This window comes from Chroicocephalus ridibundus, chromosome 5 (assembly GCF_963924245.1).
Source record: "Chroicocephalus ridibundus chromosome 5, bChrRid1.1, whole genome shotgun sequence".
In the NCBI taxonomy this organism is placed as follows: Eukaryota; Metazoa; Chordata; class Aves; order Charadriiformes; family Laridae; genus Chroicocephalus; species Chroicocephalus ridibundus.
In genome coordinates, this window is record NC_086288.1 from 79,547,244 (window position 1) to 79,572,464 (window position 25,221).

General features: G+C 40.1%; 1 protein-coding gene across 19 annotated transcripts in view; it reads right to left on the reverse strand.

Annotated features, from left to right (window-relative positions):
• The window catches only part of TENM3 (teneurin transmembrane protein 3), a 1,409,904-nt gene that overhangs the window by 1,078,716 nt on the left and 305,967 nt on the right, over nt 1-25,221 (reverse strand). The gene's annotated exons all lie outside the window — the stretch shown is intronic.

Genomic DNA, 25,221 nt, shown 5'->3' on the forward strand with positions numbered 1-25,221 from the left:
AACAGCTCCGTGTCCTTCTGCTGTTGGTGCCCCAGAGCTGGAGGCAGCACTGCAGGGGGGTCTCACAGAGCGGAGCAGAGGGGCAGAATCCCCCCCTCGCCCTGCTGCCCACGCTGCTGGGGATGCAGCCCAGGGTGGGGTTGGCTTTCTGGGCTGTGAGAGCACATTGCCAGCCCGTGTTGGGCTTCGCATCCACCAGCACCCCACGTCCTCCTCGGCAGGGCTGCTCTCCAGCCATTCTCCCCCCAGCCTGTATTTGTGCATGGGATGGCAGCGACCCAGCACAAATACAAATACAAATTTCAGCAATAATCAAACTGAAACAAAGTTGTAGTGTACATATGTATAGAATGATCTTTTCCAAACTGGAACGAATTTGGAAATTTTTATGAAGTTGCAAACCACTAGCGTATTAGCTTGAGGAAACTTGTCCAAAATTAAGTCACTGTTCCAAAACATTCAGGCATGAAGCTTACCAGGACATAGCCGTGTGTTTTAACAGAGAAACTGTATATTTTCTCCCATTGCAGAACATCTTAATTAAAAGAAAAAAAACCTCCAATCTTAAGAAAGACATTGCAATTGGAAAATGTAATCTCAAATAGTTCAACTTTACAAGCCTTGGACAGAATGGTTTTAAAAAGGAAAAAAAAAATAAAATTATGCAACCATAAATATAGTTAACATTTCAAACCATAATACGCGACTGCAAATTTACCTGTTAACGAACTTTACGCTCACTGAAGCCCAGCAAAATGGTGCAGCACAATCAGGTGCAGTCCGGATGACAAGAGCAGATGAGGACAAGGCAGTGGAGACAGCCAGAAGTTCTTACCTGACCAAGGGGTGAGGACAAGAGGTCCAGTGCTTACCCAGCGCCCGGCCTGCTCTAGTACGGCGCGCTCTGCTGGAGATTCCACAGGGATTGGGCACAGACAGGGACATGCCTAATCTTCTGTTTGCACATCTTTGCATAGGCACTTAACTGATAGATCACAGGAATTTAACTGATTGCGATTGTAGTACCTTTTTTCCTCTTCTCGCTGTCTTTCCTCACTACTCAATTTATCTCTCTAAAACTATAATAATAACAACAACAGCAACCACCAATAATACTTGGCTTCTACACGCCCTGCTGCTCTCACTGCGGTGAAATTCCATTTGAACTCAATGGGAGTTTTGTCTGAGCAAGCACTACAGGATTCTCTCCTTGATTTATAAAGAACAATTCACCGCAGCATCTAGATGCTATTTGGAAAAATTAAAAATAGATTACACAAAGCTACTCACAATGGTTGCTATTTAACAGACTCCTATTATCACTAAGAATATATTGGTAATCTTGGAGCTGGTGGCAGCAGGAGCATTTGATTTTTCTATTGTTATGATTAACCTCAGTAGGGAATATTTTGCCTTTTTTCTTGGGTATGTCTATTTTACAGACGCCTCGCAAGTTAACAAGACCGTTACTGAAGAGTGATCTCTATAGGTTTATTCTTCAAAGCACAGTAAAACTTAATTTAATCACAGCTTCAAAATATCATACAATAAAACTAATTTAATTACACTTAGCAATGGCCACTAGTCTCATTAAAATGCTAATGAGGCTTATAATTATTAAATTGCTTAATGATTGTTAATAGAAATAAATGACAAAATAAAGCTTAAGCAAAAAGTCAGGATGCCCTCAGGCAATTTTTCTTAGTGGCGGTTTCGCGTGATATAGTTTCTTTGCAGTATTCAGAAAAACAAAGCAGATCAACGTTTGAGGTAAGAGGATATAAAAGAGAAGAACGCCGCTGGACACGCAGCCAATCCACTGCCTCCTCTTAAAATATTTAAATGTTGCTAATAAAAACTTTCATTGCCTGGAAACCTTTTAGCATATTTGTTTTCCTATTATGTGCCAAATATGGAAAAAAATGGAATATATATCGAAAACTCACAAATAAATCCAATTCACAAGAAATATTTCCTGACACTATTTGTAAAGTAACGTCACAATATTAGCATTTGTATGAAAACCACCATAACGGAGAATAAAAATGGGACCTGTAAATACTCAAAGACAGAGGTAAAGATTAATGTCTATTATTTAAAAAATCTAATGGATACGGGTACTGATTGTAAGATCCATCCCCATGGCCAAACGGAAAAGAAATTCATCCAGTGAGTTGTGAGAAAAGGAGAGCTATAATCTTTGTGCCTTCCTTGTATCATAGAATCATCGAATAGTTCGGGTTGGAAGGGACCTTGCTGTTTTTTCAAGGTAAAATATTAATGGAGGCGAACTGACTTCAGCAAAACTTGTGCCAGGGCACAAGGTGAGAAGGAGATCGGGTGTTTCCGAAGGGAGAAATATTTGACTCAAACCAAAAGCAGCATTTTCACACACAATTCACACAATTGTACTCAGAATTTTTTCACACGCAATTTGCACAAATGTATTCAAAAGACGCTGTTTGTGCGTCTTTGTTGCCCTAAAACGAAAACACATCTCAAAACTTCAAAAAGCAGCTGTTGCCATTTGGCCAAATGTCCTGTCCCCACATTTTCACGGCCCCGCTGTGGCTGCAGGAGTGCCAGGCCGAGCGACGTGAGCGGCTCCAGCAGCCCTAAGCCCGACTGCGGTAACTCGCTGTGTTAGCAACGAGGAATTCCCCCAGTTCTTATTAAGGGGAGTTTTGGAGCCAGCAGGCAGCCAGGGAACTTCTCCTGGCACCTTATGAATAGTGACAAGGAAGGAAAAGCAAAGGGACAGAGCAAATGAAAGCCAAGCAACCTTGACTGCTTTTTGGGTCTTCTGAAGCGACTACACTGACAAAAGTGCCCACTGAATAGCTTCTCTAAGCCTCTGGTAGGATACATTTGGGTCCTCAGGACATAACGTTAAGTTAGAGCATATTCCAAACGTGCACGTTATTCACTGCTTCAAAAGAAAGTGGAAGGCACAGCCTTGCCAGACAGGAGCAACCATCAGCGCCGGAACGGCTGGCGCTTGGCTTTTCCAGAAGCCAGGCCTCGTCAAAGAGAAAGTAAACCTTCCACAGCTTCAGAAAATAAGTCTCCCTCCTCTTCAAGCCCGCCTTTTGTAAGACAGATGCATATAGCATTATTTCTTCACTCCTATAAAGCACTCTTTCTTATTGAAGTACATTCAGGCATTCTCAATGTTCTCATTCAAGAGAACATTGTCAAGCACCAGCACCTCATCAAAGGGGAGAAAAAGTTATAAAATCAAAGTCTCTGTACCAGTAGAAAACTAAAAAAAAATTAATACGCATTAATTTAGTGATCTAAAACAGCAATTATTAAAAAAAAAGCTCCTTTTGGGAGACAAACTCAGAATTCACAGTTCTAAACTGTTTTACCCTGTTCTGCAATCGCTTCGTTTTTCTTCATCAACCGTAATGATTCCTAGGTCCAAGTCACTTAACATCAAAACGTGACACCGAATGTCATTCAAAAATCTCAGGGGCGAATGTAGTCACTTTGCATACGCCTTGGCATATGCCTTTCCCATGTTATATTTTTTGAAATACCGAAAAATAAAAGTTTCTGGGTACACGCCTAGTCAGGCACTACCAGAATCCATTTTGATTCTGCTACAATCCAAACAGAGTTTAAGTGATTCTCTTGGGGAAAAGTATTAGTTAACAAAGACTTTTCCAGGACACCCTACTGGACTGGGAATAATTCACTCACTAACTTTATTCACTCCTAGCAGACAGCAACCGGAATTGCTGTGCTCTCCATTTAGCAATTCATCTGCAGAGAAAATGCACAAACAGAGATTTATTCATTTGGCTAGAGGTTATCAGTAGCTTTCAGATATTTGGAGTTTTGCTCCTCAAGGCAAATGCGAAGCAACAGTTTGGGGCACGTCCTGAATAGCACATTGCTGCAAAATTAAACAAACATGCTTTAGCCAGTCATATTTTGGCAGCTGCCCAAATGAAAACTAAAGCTTTGACAAGTAATAATTTCGGTCTGGTCCACAACAGAATGGAGGAATCAGACAAGATGTTAAATTTCTGAAGTTAATATGTTATTTCATATAGTTTCTGAAACTGGAAAAAGAAAGGAGAAGAAAAAGTGATTTCCCAGTTGGACGTAGAAAAAATGAAGCAACATAGCATCACTGAAAAATTATGGGAGGATAGGGAACGGATAACCAAGAAATCTATGGGAAGGAAGAAGAGGAATCAGTGTGAAGACAGGACTGCAGAAAAATTTCATTTGCAGTACAATAAAGGAATAGAAACGTTGATACCTAAGACGTCCTCTTGTGGAGAATCTAAGCTGGTCAAATGACAAATGCTTTTGTTTTCAGCAAGGAAAATTGTGTTCGTGTGGGATAATATACTAACTGGCCTAAAGCAAATGGAAATCTTCCTTGCGGTAAGGCAATTCCGAGGTCTGTTCTCCTTTCTCCACACCCAGGGAACTATGGCCTGCTCTCTCCACCTTGGTGGCTTATTTCATCACCCCTGAAGCCTTGGAAATCATTCCTGAGTTCGTTAGTCTACCATTTAGTGGCTGATGAGAAACCAGGCTGGGCTATTTGCTGTGTTGAGTGAGCTTAGACTGTACATTTGAAGCCCTTCTGTTTTAATTCCAGTGGAAAATTGTTTTTCTGTGACAGTCCTACTTAGCAGTGGTAAAATAATTCGCTGTCTATAGCCAATTCTTTACCCAGTTCTTCTGTCAGATATACAGAAGACTGAAAGCACTTGATTTCTCACGGACATTTTCACTAAGATCTGGCAACGTGGGGCAGGGGGAATTGCTTTACCCAAGTGCAGTCACTGAGTTGCCACACCAGGCTGGGTGTCCACCCTGGGTATTCCTTATCGATGGGAAACGTTATCTGCAGTGCTCAGATGATAAAGTCAGTAGAGAAAAACTGTTACTATTGAGTTCTTGCATTCAAACTACAGTACGGCTTCTTTTCATAAATCAGAAAGATTTAAAGATGTTAATAATTTTTTTTTTTTTCAGAGACTTTGCATTGCCATTATAATAATTACTGGAAGAGTCTTGGAATGTTTTCCTGAGGTACAGAAGTATTTTGCTTCATATTGTCAATCTTTAGCATGACAAATACAAAAGAGCTGCTGCTGATAGCTTAGTCTCTCGTTCCTTGTTTCGAGATTAAACTTGTCAAAGAAGTTTCTCTGCAAACAACGTATGTCAGGGTAAGCCTCATGAGGTAAACGCAATTTAAGGCCAGTTTATGGAAGTATTTACACTGGTCTTTGTGCCTGAATTAATCAGATGCAGACAAGACCATATCAAGACAGGAAAGACAACAAAAAAACCCAAACCACAAAGCAGTTAGGAGAATAAGAAGAGAGTTTTAGAGAAGGTAGTTTGGGAAATCCGGGTCACGGATACGATATCAAATGCTCCGGACCACCTCAGGAACTGGAGAATTTCTTCCTAGCTATCTCCTAAGGGAAGTTAGTTTATTAAACCCATATGAGAACAGGTAACAGAGTAATTAGACCACTGTCTAGTGACCCACAGCAGAAGTCCATTAATAGAGCGATGGCTTCTGTCTCTGCAGGAAGAAACAAGGCAGGGTGCTGTCCCCAGGAACGGGAAGGAAGGTCGGGCTCAGGATGTCCAAAACAGAAGACATAAAACAGCATAGCTTGAGAAAAAGGGCAGCGAAGATGAAAAGGTGAAATCTTGTGAAAAAGTCATTAGCTGAAATAAAAGACAAAAGAATTAGGAAGCTCTGTTGGTTTTAGAAATTCTGAACAGGAATAGCTTATTCCTAAAATGCAAAAAAAGCCTGCGGTGAGGGCAGGGGTGGCCCATCTTAAAACCAAGGGTTTCATCTGGCCCAGGTTGGCCAGAGAGGTGGGGGAGGCCCCATCCCTGCAGACATTCAAGGCCAGGCTGGATGAGGCTCTGAGCAATCTGATCTAGTTGCAGATGTCCCTGCTCATTGCAGGGGGTTGGACTAGATGGCCTTGAGAGGTCCCTTCCAACCCAACACATTCTGTGATTCTATGATCTACTTACAGCCGGTATTTGGTTCTGCCCGCTGCACCACACTGGCACGTTGGTTCCTAAGGAAGCTTCTGTTAGAGACAATTAATATTTCATCCAGTGACATGACTTTCAGTAATCAAAACAGCCTTTCTCAGGATTTCTCAAAAACCAATGCATGTACAAAATCACTTCAGTTATTTTAAATCCTGTCTTAGGGGCAATTTGTCTTACTTCAGAGGCCAACTCCCAGAGCCGTGTCTTTGGAAGTTCAGTAGCGTGGAGAACCTAGCTCAGGTCCTCCATGTGGCGAGAGGAGCAGCACGCATAATGATTTAATTCTAAATATAGACTCAGCAAAACAGAGTGGTAATAGATTGGCAAGTAATTACATTCTGAGTAAAAATAGGCAGGTAAATCACATTCACTTATGTGCGGAAAGCTTGTATAGTAATTATGACTCATCTAAAAAACTATTTAAATCATTTGTTTTAAATCTTAGATGAGGCTTAAGTGCCGCAGATTCCTTTGCATTCCCCACGTGGAGTCCTCTGCAAAGGAACCGGTTTTATTTGAAGAGTTCAATTCTAAAGGAGTGAGCAAAAATGAAGCCGTTGCACATTCTGTCAACAAGTAAATAAAATGAGTTCTGCTGGGCATCTGCAGGGGGAAGAAAGACCAGCTATTACATATTGATGTTTTGAAAAAAAGAAAGAAAATACATTAAGTATTTGACAGAGACCATACATATAGGAGACTCCGAGGTTTTTGGAAGCTGTTGAGATTGTAAGATTTGCAGCATCGAATGTACATCATGAGTTTTTAAATATGAAGAGGTCTTTCTACTACATGTGACTTACATTAGTAAAATGATATTAGATTTTAGAAAATGAAGAACTCAAGAGAAAATTCTGAAAGTTTTGAAGCTGAAAAATAGATACAGAACACAGTCTTGCTTAGGTAACATAAGAGAAACATCCTACTGAAAAAAAAAAAAAGACAAGAAAAAGTAAGACAGATGGAAAAAGGGAGAAATGACAGAAGTTGCAAGGGTGAACATTTTTTCCTGCTAACGTAATTCTTACAACGACCAGCCTTTTCCTAGCCAACTGAAAAGGAATTTATGAAAGAACGTTCCATTTACATTCTGCAGTTTGCAATATTCTGTAGCAAAGATAACACAAAGTAATAAACTGAAAAGTAAATCCAGAAGAAACTCCAAAAGAGACTGTATGACCTGCATGTTTATGAATGCTTTTTACCCAGTAGCACACACTTTAATTGTAAAGGCAAGGAACTAGGCCCTATTTTGGCAAGCACTAGACAAATACAGAGCGAAAATACCTGCCCTGAATTGCTTGTATTATTATTTTTATATGAGGAGACAAGGAAAAGCGTAAAGGAAGACTGTGAAGCGTGAGGAAACAACAATGCACTATTAATATACATGAAGTTTGTCGGTGCTTTCAAGACATCAGCAGCCTAATTATTGTCAAGTAAACGGTAGTGCGGATATTTATGGGAAAGTTCTGCCGTGCGAGAGAGCGTGGAAGTGCTGGTTTGAAAATGTAACAAGAAGGTGACAGAAGCTGGCATCGTAAGGCAGTACTTCTTTTTTGTACTTTTAGGAAAAGCGAACACAGCTCTCGAGCGTGGCACAGGGCCTGCAGCTCTCACTGGCCCAGTCCGTTAGCGCAGCCTGCCATCACGCCGCTTCAGGCTGCCACATGCCTGCGCTGCTGTATTTTAGCTTATAAATCCTCATTCCCTCCCTGCGAACATGAATGTCTTCTTTTTTGATCTAAATTCTTGTTGCCCGAGAGCTGCGCCTCTCCCCTCGCTGCACTCCCCATGGCTTCCAGTACCAAGCGGAGTGCCCGGGTCACTTGGAATACACTTGCAGCAAATATTCACAAAGTCCATTTGCTGCGATTGTAAATCTGTCTCCCCCTCTCCCTACACCGCGTAACCAAGCTGTAACCTGCACTGATTTGGTCCTTTATCAGAACATCCCGGACACACTGACTCGGCATGACTGGAAGTCGGGATCTGAGTGATTACCGGGGCTGAAGGTGTCAGACACCGAGAGCAGCGCTCTGGCTGAAAACACGTGCGGAACATAGAGTCACTCTTCTATAAGAGAGGGGAGAAAAGAAACCCAGACCAAACAACTAGAAGGCATTTCTTCAGACACAAAAATCACAGAATCATAGGATGTGTTGGGTTGGAAGGGACCTTTAAAGGCCATCTAGTCCAACCCCCCTGCAACCAGCAGGGACATCTTTAAAATACCAAATTGTAGCTTAGGTATAACTAGCTTCTTTATATTTCCGTGTCCTCTGTTGAGAAACTGGGTCAGACCTTCACATCTATTATAACCAAAGCCCGTATTCCAGACAAGGCGTCTAACGCACACTGATTATTTGTCCATTTGCATTTCATCTGTGCGTCTTCATGAGCTATTTTTCTTCCAGCTGCAATGGCGTGATGGCTTGTATCGGATGAACACCTGTTTAACTGCAGAAACTTTTCCTAGATACATGAGGGTGTGCTCTATACTGCTGTGGTCTTGTTCTCACGTACCTTTTCATCCTGGTCCTTCTCAAGGAAGGTTCTCAAGCCCGGGCTGTTACAACATGTTACTAGCTCGCTCCTACCCTTTGTGTCATCCTCCATGACCATCCACCTCTTTACAAACTCTGCTGGTTAACTCCTCTTCAGTGCAAGATCAAATTCCAGAGTGTCTCAACCTCTTTTTTTCCTCAAAACTTCATCCACGTTACTCTAACTTCTACGTATACTAACTTCCTATCAGCAGACACTTTCATTGTATTCAGAAAGGCGTCACTCCATTAAATGCTTTGTTGAAGACCAGATTGATAAGATCTATCCTTTTCTGTCTCATCTGGAAATTGGTTCAAATATTCTGTATACAGATGTGCGCATAATTTCATTTTATTGCAAGTTATTGATGGGTCTCCAGGTCTAAAACCAGATATAGCTGAAAGCATTATTCTTTTTCATTTTAAAACTGTATTTTGCATGTCTCACATTTCAGTGGTTTTACGGCAGTATACAAACCAATACAACTGGTTAATGTCACAGAATGCAGTAATGAAAAACATGGAGGTGCAATTTCATGCGTCTGTGTGTGTATATATACTTATTTTATGATTCATATTTTAAAATTCATGGATCTTTTAGGGTATCCGAAGAGGCAACGTTTATTTTAAGAGTTGCTACAATACATATAAATTCCTGCCTATAGCACTAACATGCAGGAAACTATGATGAGAGTGGAGAAGATGGGATTTACTCATCTAGCTTAAAAAAAGGTATCCAAACAAAAAGTCTCCGTAACAAAATCTGACTCAGAATTGTAGGCTTCTGTAAAACGTCATGCAGATCATACTGCAGAAATGCAATACTAACTAGGATTATTGCCAGGTTAACAACGTCGTGCGAATTGTGAATTCCACTCAGAACAAGGGTATATGGAAAAGCTTTGATTGGATTGCAAGTTGGAAGCTATTACCCAATGCTAAGGAACACACTCATCTTTATCAGGGCATCCTGAAGATGCCACAGTCAAATGAGACAATGATATTTGAAAAAGATACAGCTGAACATTTTGATATCTTCAAGTAAAGCATTTTCAGATCTCTTCATGTTACTTCTGTTAAAACACTTCACTCAATACTTCAGCAGGCATAAGCTCGGATTCGGCCAATAAATTAAAATGTAATATGTAATAGTTTGGGAAAACACACTAGCAATAAGCCATTTCCTGTATTTTTTCCTGCTTCTATAGCGACTATGGAAAAGGATTTTTTATTTTCATGCTCTTTTATCTTCCCTCTTTTCTAAATTTAAGCTCAGCTTTAGGGCACAGCAGAAATAAAAATAGTGCTCTGTTCCTCATTCATCAAAGTCTTGAACAGGGGTTTATGTGAGCGGTTTCATTCAAGTCCATGGGTTTACGCCAATGTTTAAAAAGAAATATATTTATGTGTGTGTTTCTGTATAAGTCAGCATCTTCTGCCAATTAAGCTGTGAAAACTTTTCTAAACGTTGCTCCCATAAAAATCAAAGAACAGTGTTTTGGGTTTGGTGTTTTGTTTTGTTTTGGGGCGGGGGAAGAAATCCCAAGTTTGCTGTGGAATAACTGAATCACTGGCACGTGTGACTCTCCAAACATGATTGTTTCCTTGATATCCCTGCACCAGTTTCAGAACCAATTGAGCACAACAAAAAAATACTTTGTTGATATGTAAGGGTCCATAAATTCATACTTTCAAAGGGAAACTTTAATTTTTACTCTTTAGTTCCTGGTAGTGCTTCTTTGGCTTTTTTTCTTTTTTCATTTTCTTCTGTAGATATTTTAAAGTAGCCACAGTATGTAAGATGTTAAAGATTGAAAAAACTAAATTTTCTGGGATGTGGTGTTTGTTTGCACATAGCACATTTATTGTGAAACAAGACATGAGCAGGAGAAATCTAATTTAGTATGAAGGAGTATTCAGTCCTACCCTTCAGTGACGTGGCCAGAAGTCATCAATGCTAACCCGTCCTGCTAAAGAAATACATTTTCTAATAGTTGGTCAGAAATTTAGATGAAAGGAGATCGCAGTTTAAGTTCCTAACGGGTAGGAGCAAGCATAAGTAAATCTCCTCCTCATGAGCAGCCTTAGAGAATAGACAGTGCAGAATAAGGATGAAAACTAACCCACTACGTCATCTTTTAAGTGATCCTTGAAAAACTGGGACAATAATACCAAGAGTACAGAAACTTGCACTGCCAAGTCTTTCGCTATATTTATAGACACTGATTTGACAGTGGGAGTCTATCAACAGATCTAATGACAGCTATGTCAGACTTTGAAGACAGATGATATCTTAAGGTATGCTTTAATACCTCCTTTCTATCCTGACTGATTCACTAATATAATTTTTTTTTTAAGAACTAAAGACCAGATCTGAGACCACAGCTGATGAGCTGCAGACAAAGCAGAGGAGGAGTTGTCAAAGAACAGCCCAAGCATACATTCACACAGGATGTCAGAAATTAATAATATTAATACGCTGTTTTACCTTTATCAAACTTACTTTTCTCATACCTGCAATATACTTTAGCAATCATCCTAGGGATAATTATGAGAGAAGAGATTTAAATAATCTTTTCCCTCCCACACTTTCTAATCTGTTTGGACTGAGAGCTTCTTTAGCAAACACTGATTATTATTCCCTGATTGTACAAGGTCTAGCGCTGGGGGATGATCCTAATGTGAACCTTTTAGATTTTATTGGAATATAAACAGCAATGTTATAAATGATTTTTTTATAGCTTTGCATCGTAATGCAGTGTAACTAATCAACTCTCCTCACTCATCTCTGTCCTATCTAAACCTGAGACTACTTTGAACACAACTTCAGTATGACATTTGGCATGACTTTGTTAGTCTCAACTGAGTCATATAAATCTAATCAAATTATAAAACCTTTACTAGAAACAGCTATACAGCTAGATTTACTCTTAAACCTATGTATCTTTATATAAAAGTCGCAGAGGCTACTTTGCTTTTTTAAAGTTGATATCTCTCTAAAACAAAAACTTTTTTTCAATTTGATCATGAATAAAGAAAAAATAATGCATTGTTTATGGAATCTATACATTTTGGAACATATTCTATAAAGTGTTGCGAATGATCCAGGTTTTTAGAGGATAAATTGTTAATGAAAAATCTACCTTGAAAAAGTAGCCAGTTTCTTGTCACCTACAGAATTAGTGATAGTCATTGGCACCAAGAGGTGATTCATAAAGATAGCTTTCGGCTGCAATGGATGAACAACTTACATGTCTACTGGCCAAGATTATAAAAAGCAAGGTGACAAAGAAAAGACGTATTTTTGCAGAAGACTCAATGAACAGCAAATCAAAACCCAGCAGAAAAAAACACAGTGGTTTAGCTTGGCTTAGCGTAAGTCTAAATTCCAAGACGAGCTTCTTCAAGTCTGAAGGTGATGAAACAACAACGAAAGGTGGAGCTTGTGGATTTTCCCCATGGTGAACTCTTTCTGTCCTCTCTTTATCAATTCTTAAGCAGCACAAGAAAGAGTTTCTCAGTGTTTCTCCTCTGTGGTAGCTAAAATTATCATTTACTTTTACAGAATTAGGAACATCAAGTTCTTGATATGCCCCCTGTGCTCTTCATATTGTTGTGTTAACTAAAGAATCCAAAGAGCCTCATAAAGTTATCTTTGTTCTGCTCTCAGTTACAGCTGAGGATCAGATGGAGCTCACATAATGAATTTATTAAGATAATCTATTATAAAGTATTACTCTGCTTCTTAATTTTTACCAGTGTTACTTTTGCTAACCCCTCCAAACTACTGTTCGTTTACAATTTTAATTCTAACTGTCCTCCAAGAGGTTCCAGAGTCTGATCCAAAGTCTTTTTGATACAGTCCAGCTGCACGACCTCGACTCAGAGAAAACTGCTTAATTACGCAGAAGAACACCAGAAAGTCCCCAGAAAGCAGCCAGAAATGGTAAGAAAGGTAATACCGCGAGCAGAGGTTAGACTGTTGAGACAGCGAGGGCTGCCCAAAGATTCAAGAAGAAAAATACTGATAGAGAAAGGTCTGAAATCCTGAAGTACAGGAAGCTGCAAGGCAACAACTCAGCAGCATCAAAGATCAGTCTGAGTAAACACAGACAGAAGGTCCCGCATGGGGGTGGTGAGCACATTGATGCTTACCCTACAGGCTCATTAGTCCTAGCTAGATATTGTGTATATGAGGCAATAACTAATTGCTTTATACTTTTCAATGGTGTATATCCTGCTAGCAGAGTTTCTTTGCTAATGGGAAAAAAATAAATATGAGATGATTATCCAGCAACAACAACAAAAAAGCCCCAAACACAATTCCTAGGCATGTAATTAGAAAGAAGAGAAAAAAAAAACAACCTAAAATTGTACTCAATAGCGAAGAGCATCTATAGACTTCACCCAGACACTTCATGGAGCATGTGGAGACTTGGCACCGCATACAAGTCAACGGCTTGGCCATTACCACAGTCATCTTGGCCATCTCAAAGGCCTTCGTTTAGAAGATGCTTCCCAGGTTGTGATTTGCATATTATGTTTGAGGGAAATAAGTATATCACAGTAATTGTTCTTTCTTACAGAATTCCATTTAAGTGAGGTGGTATATCTGAAACCAGGTATATCAGCATTCTGCACTCTTTTGGTTGAACCAATATTTTTAATTATAACCTTGTAATAAAAAGCCGACACTCCAGTGATGTGAAATCATCAGAGTTAACAAGCTACTTCAGGTCTATTGCAAACTCCACAGGAAAGGTCAAGAGTTTAGGGCTTTTTACGCGTGTGTGAAAAGAGAGGTTTATTTATTTTGAAATAATTGTATTTGTTTTGGAAGTGTAGTATTATCATTGCTACAATGTTGTTCTAAGAGATAATAAGATTATGCCATCATAATACGATACTGAGCCTGTGGTCTTATAGTTTAGCCACTTGGAAATAAGATTATTTTCATGTAAATGGAGGTGCAATTATGTTACTGTTTTTGTATAAACAGACTCTTCCCCCCCCAACAATTTGGAAGTTCTCAGTGAAATCTGGTGATGAACATAGGGTTATAAATGGATCCTTAATTTGTGTTTCCATCCTCCAATTTTAGGCCTTTTCTCAGTTTGGAGTGTTTTTCGGTATTATTTAGATGATTCAGGGCTTCCAAGTTACAGCAGCCTCTGTCAGGATTTTGTCGGGCAGTGAGAACTGTTCCAGCAGAAAGTGTTGCTTTAAGCTCTAAGAACACCTGATAAGTCTCCTACTGGGCTCGTAGGAAGTGGCAGTTTCATTGACAAAGACAAATTCGACGCGGACGTAGTGCCAGAAATATCTTGACAGGCTGTTTGTAGGCTGCAGCGATAGCGAATAGGGGTTCCTCCCAACAGCTTTCATCCCTCCTCAGTCCTTCCAGCAGGGGAACTTGACCGCGAGTCCTTCATCACGGGTATGTCATATTTAAAATATTTGAAAAACCTAATAATAATACACTAAGATACCAAAAGGGTGATACAGGAGAGGAACTGATTTCCCAAAGTGTGACTTAGAATATTGTCAGTATCTCTTGTGGTATTTTATGCTGTGTAATAATGAATTTTATAGTACTATAAATCAAGTAGAAAATCGTTGATTGACATGGATAAAATAAATCTCTTGTTGGTGATCAGCTGCCTTCTGAATAACAGTATTTTCAGTATTTAAAAATACAATAAATATTGCATATTTTAAATAAATATTTTAACAATAAATTTTTAAATAAATTTTTAAATAAATTTTTTAAACAATAAATATTTTAAGTTTGCAAAATTGCTGATAAAAAAAAAAAGTTTATTTTTGAGTTAACAGCACAACATACATTAACTTAAAGAATACTGCTCCGTAATTTAGTGTTCGGGGTGAGTTTGCACAAAATATGAGAAAAGTTTCGCTGAGCAAAAGAACAGCTTTCAACGTGTCTCTACTCATCTCAGTTTCCTGCAACTTCAAGCACTTCTTGTCTCTAGAAACACCGATTCCTACAGATTGCTTGCTCCAGACAAATTCAGCAAATTTTATACAGCAAAGAAACGCCCGTCAAACATGTAGTGTGTAAAAACTCTACTTTTAATCTCAAATACTGCATTGAATGAATAAAAACTTCGAACGGAGCTCTAGGGATATTAACAAAAAAAGAAGAAACACAACTCTTCTGGTAAAACCGTAGAAATACTTTTTCTGGGACAGCACCGTGGACTGTGGTGATCAGTTTAGACCTCTGGATTACTAACGCAACCTGATCCCTTTATCAATGTTATGAGAATTGTGATTAATTTTTTCTGTACAGGAATTAAATATAAATTTATTTGTGAAAGAAGGTCAACCAACCGAAAGCCCAGCTGCATGATCAGCTGTTTTAAGTTTCATTCTTGTTACAACTGACTCTTCTATGACCTTATTTCACGCATCAGGTCCTTCTAGAGTTGGTGCCTCTCAACCTCACACTGGGTCACAAGCGGGTGTTGTGAGAACTACGCATTAGCCTCAAGGATTGCAAGGACCTTCAATTTAGATGAATTAAAAACTGCAGTCCAAAACGTGGAAATAAGATCGATTTAGGTATCTCCAAAGCAAGGCGACACATGGGATTTCCGGGCTGCTTTTGGTCTTAAATGCCCAATCCTCACCTAATCTGCAAAGTGGTTACAGCAGCTCTTCCCCAGAGTGGTCTGTTGAAATACGCTTTGATGGCACAGTAATCTGCTCTTCATCCATAAAACATTTCATCTTCAAAACTATATCAGAATCCAGTCCTTAGGTTACAGCAAATCCCATGTGTATCTACCTACACACGACAGTACGCAAACGATAAACTTTCCATATAAGAACACCCATTCCTTTTTCAACACTATCACTCTATCTCTCTTTACGTTCACGTATCAGCTCAGAATTTAAAAAGTAAACGCTGAGGATTCCCCATGGCCACAGTTCTCCTTCCCGCTGTGGAAATCTGTGTCTAAAATAACTCACATTCAATTACACAGGTCACTGGTGATAGTGACTTTTCTTGGTGAGCCTGACGAAAAGTCTGCAGGATCTGAACCATGAAAAATTATGCACAGTATTTCATTTTAAAGATGTGCCAGATTAACAGAAGGTAATTGGGGTAGATTGTGAATGGGAGCAGCTGCTTATTTGCAAATCCTACAGACACCGCTTCTTTTTGCTTAAAATTTCTAGTAGGTGCTTTCCTAACAACTACCACAGCTTATTTTTAGCTATTTCACCCCGAGCCGATATTCCTTATTGATTTTCGTTGTTGCTTCTTCTTGCGCCAGTTCAACTCGTCACTTCTACTACTACGTCTACAGCTGCAACCCCTCTGCTACTGTTTGATGTAAGCAAAGGAGAAACGTTAAACAATGACAGATGATTTAAGATGACTTTTCTCTTTGTAATATTTTTCCCAGATTTGAAATCTGCACCATTCTACTATCGTTAAGTGTATCTAGGTTGAATTTTAACACAACTATATGACAATATAAATAATGAAAAGCCTTGTATTGAGTGATGTTTCGGAGGACTCCACAGGCAAGCCCTCCTCCCCCCCAACATACATCTTGATATTATTCGCAGAACTACTCCAAAGTTACTAGTCTAATATTAGCTTGGGATTAGAAATTAGCACATGACCAGAATGATAATGAGAGACATTATACTTTCCTTATGTATATAGGTACAAAAGATGAAAACTGGGCAAGTTCTAGAACTTTCTCAGGAATTTATTTAGACGGTTTGCACACAGTGAACGTTCTGGCCTTAAATAAGATGTCTTAAAAAAAAAAAAGGATTCTATTTGACTACATCTTGAAGATGCTACATCCTTGACTACATCTAAGAACATGCACCACACCATGCTGAATACCAACATCTTTTTGGTCAAAAGAACAAAAGGATCACCTTCCCGCTTTCCCCTCTCCTGTATCAGAAGCTATTTTAAACCTATCATCTGAGCAGATTCCCAAACCCCTAATTTATGAATCCTCCCTGATTATCTCAAAGAGTTTTATTTAATATAAATACACGCCAGAGGAAATAAGATGTCCTGTAATATTATATCAAATATGCAATTTGCAATAGCATTCCTTTATTAAAAACGCCAATTATAATTTCACATAAAATTTAATTGAGGTCATTACCCTCCTGACAAGTTATTTCTAAATTCTTTCTTCTAATAAGATTTGTTATTTTAACATTTTCCACATCAATGCTTCTTTCACATCTATATACTGCTTATCTATTTATAAAGATAATAGAAATTACCCATCATTTGGTTGTATCATTGTGCTATTAATAAGAAAGCTAACTATTTAACTGCTTATCTGGGAGATGAGATTATCGTTTATGTGTAAAACGTAAATGCGATCTTCCTAAAACGATAATTTATTACAACAAAATTATATTTGTTAAAATATTAGTGAAGAAAAATAACACTCCCGTTATGAATTAATTATTAAGGTTGTCTTATTTTGTAGCCTTGATTAAAACGCTCGGGAAATGTATAATCTTAGAAAATAAAATTCATTTTTACACCGGGCTTACCGCATCATTGCCATGTACTTCACAAAGTTAAATACGCCTTGCCAGTTCATTATGTAGGCAAACAAGGGAGGTCACAGTATTCACTAGGAGATCTCAACTACTTGTTCCTATATACTCGGAAATAATACATTGGCCAGGACAACAAAGATTATTACCTCGGAGGTTTCCTAAGCCACATGGGACGCTTTCCTTCACGTAAATGCATGTGGTGGAGGGTACCTTGGCTGAAGGGCATCAAGGTTTCCTTTTTCACAATAAACTTGCCCTAGGTATGTTTGCCATTGCTGCGCAAGTAGTCCGATATTCAAGACACAATTAATTCTGTTTTCAGTCCTTCAAATATTTAATACATTTCGGAAGGTCATTTGTGATGAAGTTTAGTATGAACCCAGCTCTGGACTGGAAAAAATAATAATTCTACCTTCACTCAAACTAATCTAAATATATTAATGCGTATTGTAATATTATGTATTTAAACCTCAGGGAAATTAAAAAAAGGGAAGGTTTTTTTTTTTCTATATTTTATTAATAATATGTGTACAAAAATAGGCAACAAGGAAAAATTTGCTTTTAGTAAATAACAACCAGTCTTGTACGGTTCTTGTACTGTGAGCAAGTCACAGCCTAGTGTATGCACTACTGGTGGAAAGCACTGCTTTAGGGTGAAAAAGAAATGGGAGACCACTCTTTGAGCAGTGAATCGTGTTGCGCAGTTGAGTACTTCCACTTCCGACACAGAGTCAAGTGCTGCTGCTCTTGCACCCTCCGAGATGAAAGAGGCAGCGGGTCGCCTCCGCCCAAAACTAGGACAGTACAGTTGTTTCTTCAATACAGGACAACCTAATTTCATCCTCGTGATGGTGATAACCCAGTGAACAAAGTAATGGGGTCTTAAGTGGATCAAGTGGAGCATATAATTGAAATTAACATCACTTTGGAAAGTTGCACTTACCTATAATTAAGATCTTAGTATGCAAATAGCAGCTTATGACCCAATATTCCTCATGTGTCCCTTTCCTGATTTCTATTAAAAAACCCAACTATTTCTTCTTCTAGAACCGAGTAAACGGTGAGAATGAACTATTGTGCCGTGAGGGCGTCCCACAAAGCAGGATGGATGCGCAGAAGGGTACTTTGCCTAAGCTTGGCTTGGGCTGGATTAGTTTATTCCCTGATCAGCTATCACCCAAAAAACCAACGCCAATGTAAGGGACCAAAGAACCAGAAACAGTTTTCTGAAATACAAAATAAATGCACTGATTCATGATAAAACGATTACAGCACGACCTGTTCTATGTGCACAGTTTTCCCTCTGTAAAACTCTCCTCTAAGCTCACTTCCTAGGGTTCAGGTTCCACCTCCTATGCCCCAGTGACACCACTCTGCCTCTTTTGAGGATGGGAGTTCTAAGAAAAGGCAAAGAAAAAGGAAAATAGAAGGAAAGACGATGAGCATGTTTATTTAAAATATATCTCATGGCCTTCAAGGAGATGGCAACCTCAGCATAGACATAAAGCATGGTGGCTCGTGGCTGCAGATTTACCTCCTCCAGACTCAACGCCAGTAACTTAAAGTTGTTTCTTTGGCAGACTCAAGTTGCCCATGGGGATTCCACCATGCTTTTCATTGGAAAACTGAACTGTGACTTCAGAAACACGTAATGGAGAGAGACTGGTTGAAAAAAAGACAGTCTGCTGCCTCAATGGCTTCATATGCTTATTTCTATCGGTACTCTCAGAGAAGTGAAATAACTTCATTTTAAGACATACTGAGTCTTCCCGGGAAGCAGTTGTATATGAAACACACTTTAAAAAAAATAACGATCACAAAAATGTTGTTCCATTCTTTTTCGCTGAAACTAACAAAACTGCAACTGCCTGCCTTTGAGTGTTTGCATGGAAAAGATTTGAGGAATTAAAGAATTATAATTTTATGCCATTTTCTACCGCTCTATTTATAATTTTGGCGTACGATTTTATCTTTCTACTAGTTTTCTATTCTCCTAATTTCTGATGTTTGTCTTAAAAATACTTGTTCACCAAGAATAAAATACAGTTGGCATTTGCTTCATGGTTTATTCCTTGTTGGAAAATAAGCTTTCACCCGAGTGAAAGAATATCTACAAACTGAAACCCGAGAACCGTTTCCAGCCACGTTCCGTTGCTTCTTTACATAATGATGCTGGTCGCAGTCCCGCAAACAGCACCTGCGTGGCATCATTTCAAAGCTGGGGTTAGAAATTAGCTAGCAAGAATCAATTTTTGAATTGCTAAAATATTCAGTTATAGTAGGATTCATTGTCCATATGTTAAATTTTCCAGAGAAGCCATTCTATCTTATTTATCATCTATTTAGTTAACCCTATTTCGTATCCATCTGAAATATTTACATGAGGATTAAGGCGCTTTCAAAAATTCCCCATTCAGTGACTGAATTAATCCTTTCAGAGAACTGTATATCTTTTTTATACTTTTTTTATAGAGGGACAGATATTACAGAGCAGAAGAAGAATGGGAGAGATTACTATTTTGCACCCTAATGCTTTCCCTCACAAGGAAACACAGTGCAGAAATTTATGCATTACAGTAAAAATCCCTTTGCCAAATGCCATTTAAATAACCATAGTTTTTGGTGATACAAAGATTTGCTAGGCGGGCAGGATTTCATTCCCATAAATAAATAAAAAAGTAGTCATTGCTCTGTGAAAGGGGGTGTTTTCGCAATTTTTGCTACGATTTCACTAGATCTAGCTTTGGTCACAGTAGCAACTCTGTGTCTTGGAACTGTGAACCGCTGTCCCCTCAATAATCTATTGACTTTCAGATGTATCACAGGGTGAAGGAAAAAATACCCCCTCGTTTGTGAACTGTCTGAGCTTGATCAAGCGTCTTCTAACTGATAATGGCAGAAGCTTGCATGAGCTCTTAGGCATGGCACATAAAACCTATGTTCACTTCAGCTACTCTGTGAAGCCTCATAAAATTTTGAGAGACTTAACACTAAGCTAATAATATATTGCTGCATCGATTGAGCCAAAAAAATACCCATAAAAGCGTTGCTTTTACATGCTCTAAAGGCTCCTGAAGGGAGGGGAGGGCGAGAGAAGCGGGAGAACCAGATTTTTCGGTGTAGCCTAAATACGGAGGTCAGCGGGGCTTTGCGCAAACCCTAGTACCTGCTTTCGGAGGAGACAGCTCACAAACTCGGAATATCAGAAATTAGTAACATTTGAGCGCCACAAGCCAGGGCTTTTAATAACTGACTTTAAAAAAGGGCCCCTGAATATGAGGAATCTGCCTTACTCCATTATGTGATTTTAGAAACATGCCTCATTATTGTATTCAGTTTTGCGACTCGAGGGTTATGAGGGAGAACTTAGTGAGGAAGATGATGATACATCTCTGCTAGATTGCCAAATAGACGGATTCCCAACGGTATCCATGCATGGAAGGTATTACTTTAATACAGACTATAACAAAGCAACGAGGTATATAATCTACGTATCAAAACAGATATTTTTCAACTATCTGAACGTACAACTCCTTTTTGTTAAAAAAGCAACTTCACGCTATTAAATCTGTATTCATTTTTTGTATGACTTTAATAACAGCAAATACATTTGAACCACTCTAAAATTTTACAAACTCGATTACTCAAATTATTTTATAAAATCCTAAATACTCCCGGAAGTTGTGGGGCTCATTTCACAATTCTTCTCTCAGCGAAGCAATTGAAAAGGACATCCAAGGTAAATGCCTTGCCCATGGGTACCCGTTCCATGTCGGAGAAGCCCTGGGGGTGAAAAATCCCTATACGTGCAAGTTGCTAAAATCTGCTTCGTTCACAAACTGTGAGTGAACAGCGTCCACGTGGTTTTTGGCGTAATCATTGACCTTTATCCTAAAACATAGATAAGGGGCTCACCTACCTTAAATTTTCTCAGTATTGTGTACTACCAAACACTATTGCAAAGAGTTTGTGTAGATAAAATCTTCATGATTTTATCTGACTGATCCTCTCCTGTTGACAGACCTCATTATTTTCTAAAATCCAGGTAAGTTGCAGACACAGTGGTCAAACCTCTACTCTTCAGTTGTCTTTATTCTTTCTCCCAGCAATCTGGGACACAATTTCTGCCCTCCCAGCCATGGTTGCTCTTCCTCCACCTCCCATTTCCAGGAAATGATGATTTAGTGCGTTCTGGCATCCCCAGCACACAGTCGAGGCGCAGTGAATCAGCCCCGCCAGCTGCGGAAGCTCCCCCGTGGGCCTCAGCTCCAACGTGGGACTGCTCTCCTAGAGCTTTGCATCCAGTACAGTACAGCTGCCAGGAGCGATGATACCGCTGGAACATGCTCCTGTGCAGCAAGCTGATGATGACCATGATACGACAGCAATCCTGGCTTACACCTGTCTGCTGGTCCCACGTCTGAGACACGCTGATGGCAAGTGGCTCCTCACATTCTCTGTCTTGCTGGCCAAGATTTAAGCCCGGATGTTAATCTGGGCAGGTCAGATAAGCCTCAAGAAGCACCAGGTGATTTTAGGTTGATCCTCTGCAAAGCGAACCAGGTGCTGCCTGTGTGAGAGCCCAGCTTCAGCCTCAAACCTTCTCATAAATGTCCACCAGCACGTCCCGGATCAGCTCCTTGTGTTTCTCCACCATGGGAGAGTGTCCTGGTTTGAGCGACACAGGACTAATTTCTCCTCTAATGCTTGGGAAAACTGCACTTTTAGAAGACTCCAGTGTCTGAATTGGTGAAAATATTTACTTTATAGACAGCCATGGGGTGTGGGTTTCAAGGTCCCAGTGTGTTCGAGCCTTGCCAGGCACGGGGATGAGGAGAAGTGAGACCCGGGCACTTGACCCAAGCTGCCAACAGGGTTATTTCATACCACGAACAGCACATTCAATATAAATTAGAAAGTCTGCTGAGGAGTTCTCTCTCTCTCCCTTGCTGGCTGCCATCCTGAGCACTCCTCGCCCCGGTGCCGGAGCCCTGAGCCCTTCCCGTCCTCCCACAGCCGCAGCGCTCACAATGTCCCACATTTACTGTCCTCTGCGGGGAGTGCACGGCTTCTGCTGATGGAATGGGCTGGGTATAGTCCTTATGTATTTTATATTGGTTCTTTAGTGTTATTAATGTTGATTATTTAGTCTTATTCTATTCAATCTGTTTATACTTCAACCCTCAAGTTTCCTTGCTTTTTCCTAATTCCTCTTCCCAGGTGGGGAAGGGTCATCGGGTGAGAGAATAATTGTCCAAACAACGACAAATTGTTGTGGGTTCCTCAAACCATAAGAGGGAGTTTGGCTGCTGGTGGGACCCTGCCGGTGGCTGCTCCCCAGTGGAGCAGCTGCTGTCAAAGATGTCTTGGCCAAGGGGTATCCAAGGGCAAGGCAGGGCTGTCTCCTGCCCCCAGCCCTGCTCGTCAGTCCTTAGCTAAGAGGAGGGTAAAATTGGAGCTGCAGACCCAGGTTTCTGGCAAATTTTGCACAACACCACCATTGAAGTGAACCAAACAGCTACACACGCGCACAGAGGCCCTTCCGAAACCAGTACAGATATTTGTTCTCTTTCCAGCTGAGTTAGGTGGGAATCAGGTTCCAAATTGCTTGTTCTCTTCCTCACCCGCAAATTTGCTTTCCTGCCTCAGCTTCAGCAAGAGGACAGAAATGCTTTTAACCAGAACAATCCTTGGCATTCCCCTGCCGGTTGGATTCAGTCTGACGGGGACTACGCAGCATCCAGAGCTCAGGTCTCCGTGCCAGGTTATTCTGCTCCAGCTGCCGGGTGATTATGACGAAGAAGTGACCCCAGCTCCCGTCTCCGAGGATGTCTACGTGGAGAGAGGCAAGAGCTTGACACCTCCTGCTACCTCCATCTACTTCCAGTGGAAGAGGAAGACGCCTCTTGGCAGTACTTCATTTCAGCATAAATTAGAGAAGGGAAGCATTTAAATTTGGATGGACTCGATTCCTCTGATCACTCCCAGGTTTTCAGGGTCTGCTCTCTCCTCCATAAACTAGGTAAGGAGCTCAAGCAGATGGCAAACCGTGCAGCCGCTGCGTACACTGCGTATATACCCTATTCCAGGAGAATCTGACCCTGCTTCTGACATCCCAGTGAAGAGTTACCCGTGACAGATGGGAAGTATTTCACCCGTGATGCTCAGAGTTACGTACGCTTACACTGGCGCTTTCACTGATTGCAATAAAAAGGTGATATTTTAGAGAAAATTATATCCATGAGCGAACAGTTGAGAACCTGGTTGGTTTTTACTCTCAACTTTTCAGACTCTGGAGCATGAATAATGCTCTTACATAGTTTTATCTTATCCTTTAAAATAGTGGTGCAAAGAGAAGAGGGGGGAAATGCACATTTTGTATTAAAGTCTGAGATGACATTTCCTCTGCGTTTGGTTTCGAGTTAGGAGAAACAATCTACTTTGGAGATGGACATGAATGGAGAAACAATCTTATCTCTATAATTTTACCTGGCAAAGGTCTTAAACAACAGCAGGTGTCTGTGCCAGACAGGCGCTTGCTTTAAAATAGGAATATTTCTTCAGGATAAAGGGAGACGGCTAAGCTTAAAAAACCAACGAAACAAAACCAGAAAAAAATTACAGGAGCTTATTTCTTTCCCGCTTCAAATGTTATGACAAGTCACCTCATCTCTCCTGTGCGCACCTCTAAATATGTGAATAATATTTCACTACTTCACAGACAGTTTGAGAAGTTGAACCAATGCGGTCACTGGACTGGAGTAGCCTGTCATTGCGTAACTCCCTTATACTCCTTCAGAGCAAAACCGGCAGAAATAGCAGCTACTGCACCAGCAACAACATCTACAGCACGTCTAACAGATGTGAGAGCACGAAAGCAATTAAACAAATTCCGGAAGTAATTTTTCAGGAGTAAGTGCCAGTTTTATGTTTTCTGTTTTGGTGGAAACAGGAACCTCAGCTACATAACCGAGAGTCTACCTGGGAACAGGCGAGAGCCATCGGACAGAAAAAGAAAAACATGATCAGGCTTGATGAACTTTTGAGGAAAGGCTTGATGAACTTTTTCAGGGGGAGGGCAGGGAGCCGGCGAGTCCCCGGTTTGTAACAGCTCAAAGGGAACCTGGATATACCGGGAGCGCTGTCAGGGAGACAGCCGCCTTCCCCTCCAGCCAGTGCAGGCACCTGGTGGTGTGGAAATCCGAAAGAGCTGTATCTGGGCACGAGACGCTTGTACAGGAACATCCCGCCTACATTTTAGATTACACCACCACAATATAACGGAATGGGTGACTCCTAGACAGTAACGTGCTGTCCTCCTAAAAATCCAGTATTTCAGTTGTCTCCACGACTGCATTTTAATTAATATTTTACTTATAATTCGGTTTGAGCCAAGTCAAATTTGGTATTAAAATAAAAACCCTGATCCAGGAAATTCCTCATCTACAAATACATGAGCAAGTTTTTCCTATTCAAACATATAATCTCAAATAGACTTTTATTCATATTAATAAATGAGGAAAAAAAAACCAACAATGAATACGACAGTATCCGGAAGCTAAACCGCGTATCGTACAGGCTTATTAAAAGCAACATGTGCGGTAACTCAAATCCTTGTGCTGCAGATCTGTTCACCAACTTGCTCCAGAGGCAGCTACTAGTTAACAGTGAGGAAGAAAGAAATGTAATTGTTTCAGAAGTAGATATAGCTCCCTTTTTATGCGAAAAACTGGAAGAGGAAAGCAAACCCAAAGATTTCCTTCCCCTTTCAAAAGATAGCACTTACGCCATTAATAAAAAAATGAAAAATAAGAACTAAAACCAGAAGTAGATCTGCTAGGAGCACAGGCCTCTTTTTATTCCTCATGGGACTAGAGAAGAGAGAAAGAAGGAAGGCTGCCAGTACATAAAAGTAAATATCAGATAAGAAAATCCCAGTCAATATTTTTTTTCCTTCAGTCAAGCTATTTTTAATACATACGGTCCTGTCTCTTTCCAGGAGACATATGTTATTGGGAAGATTAGTTTTGCAGTACCTATT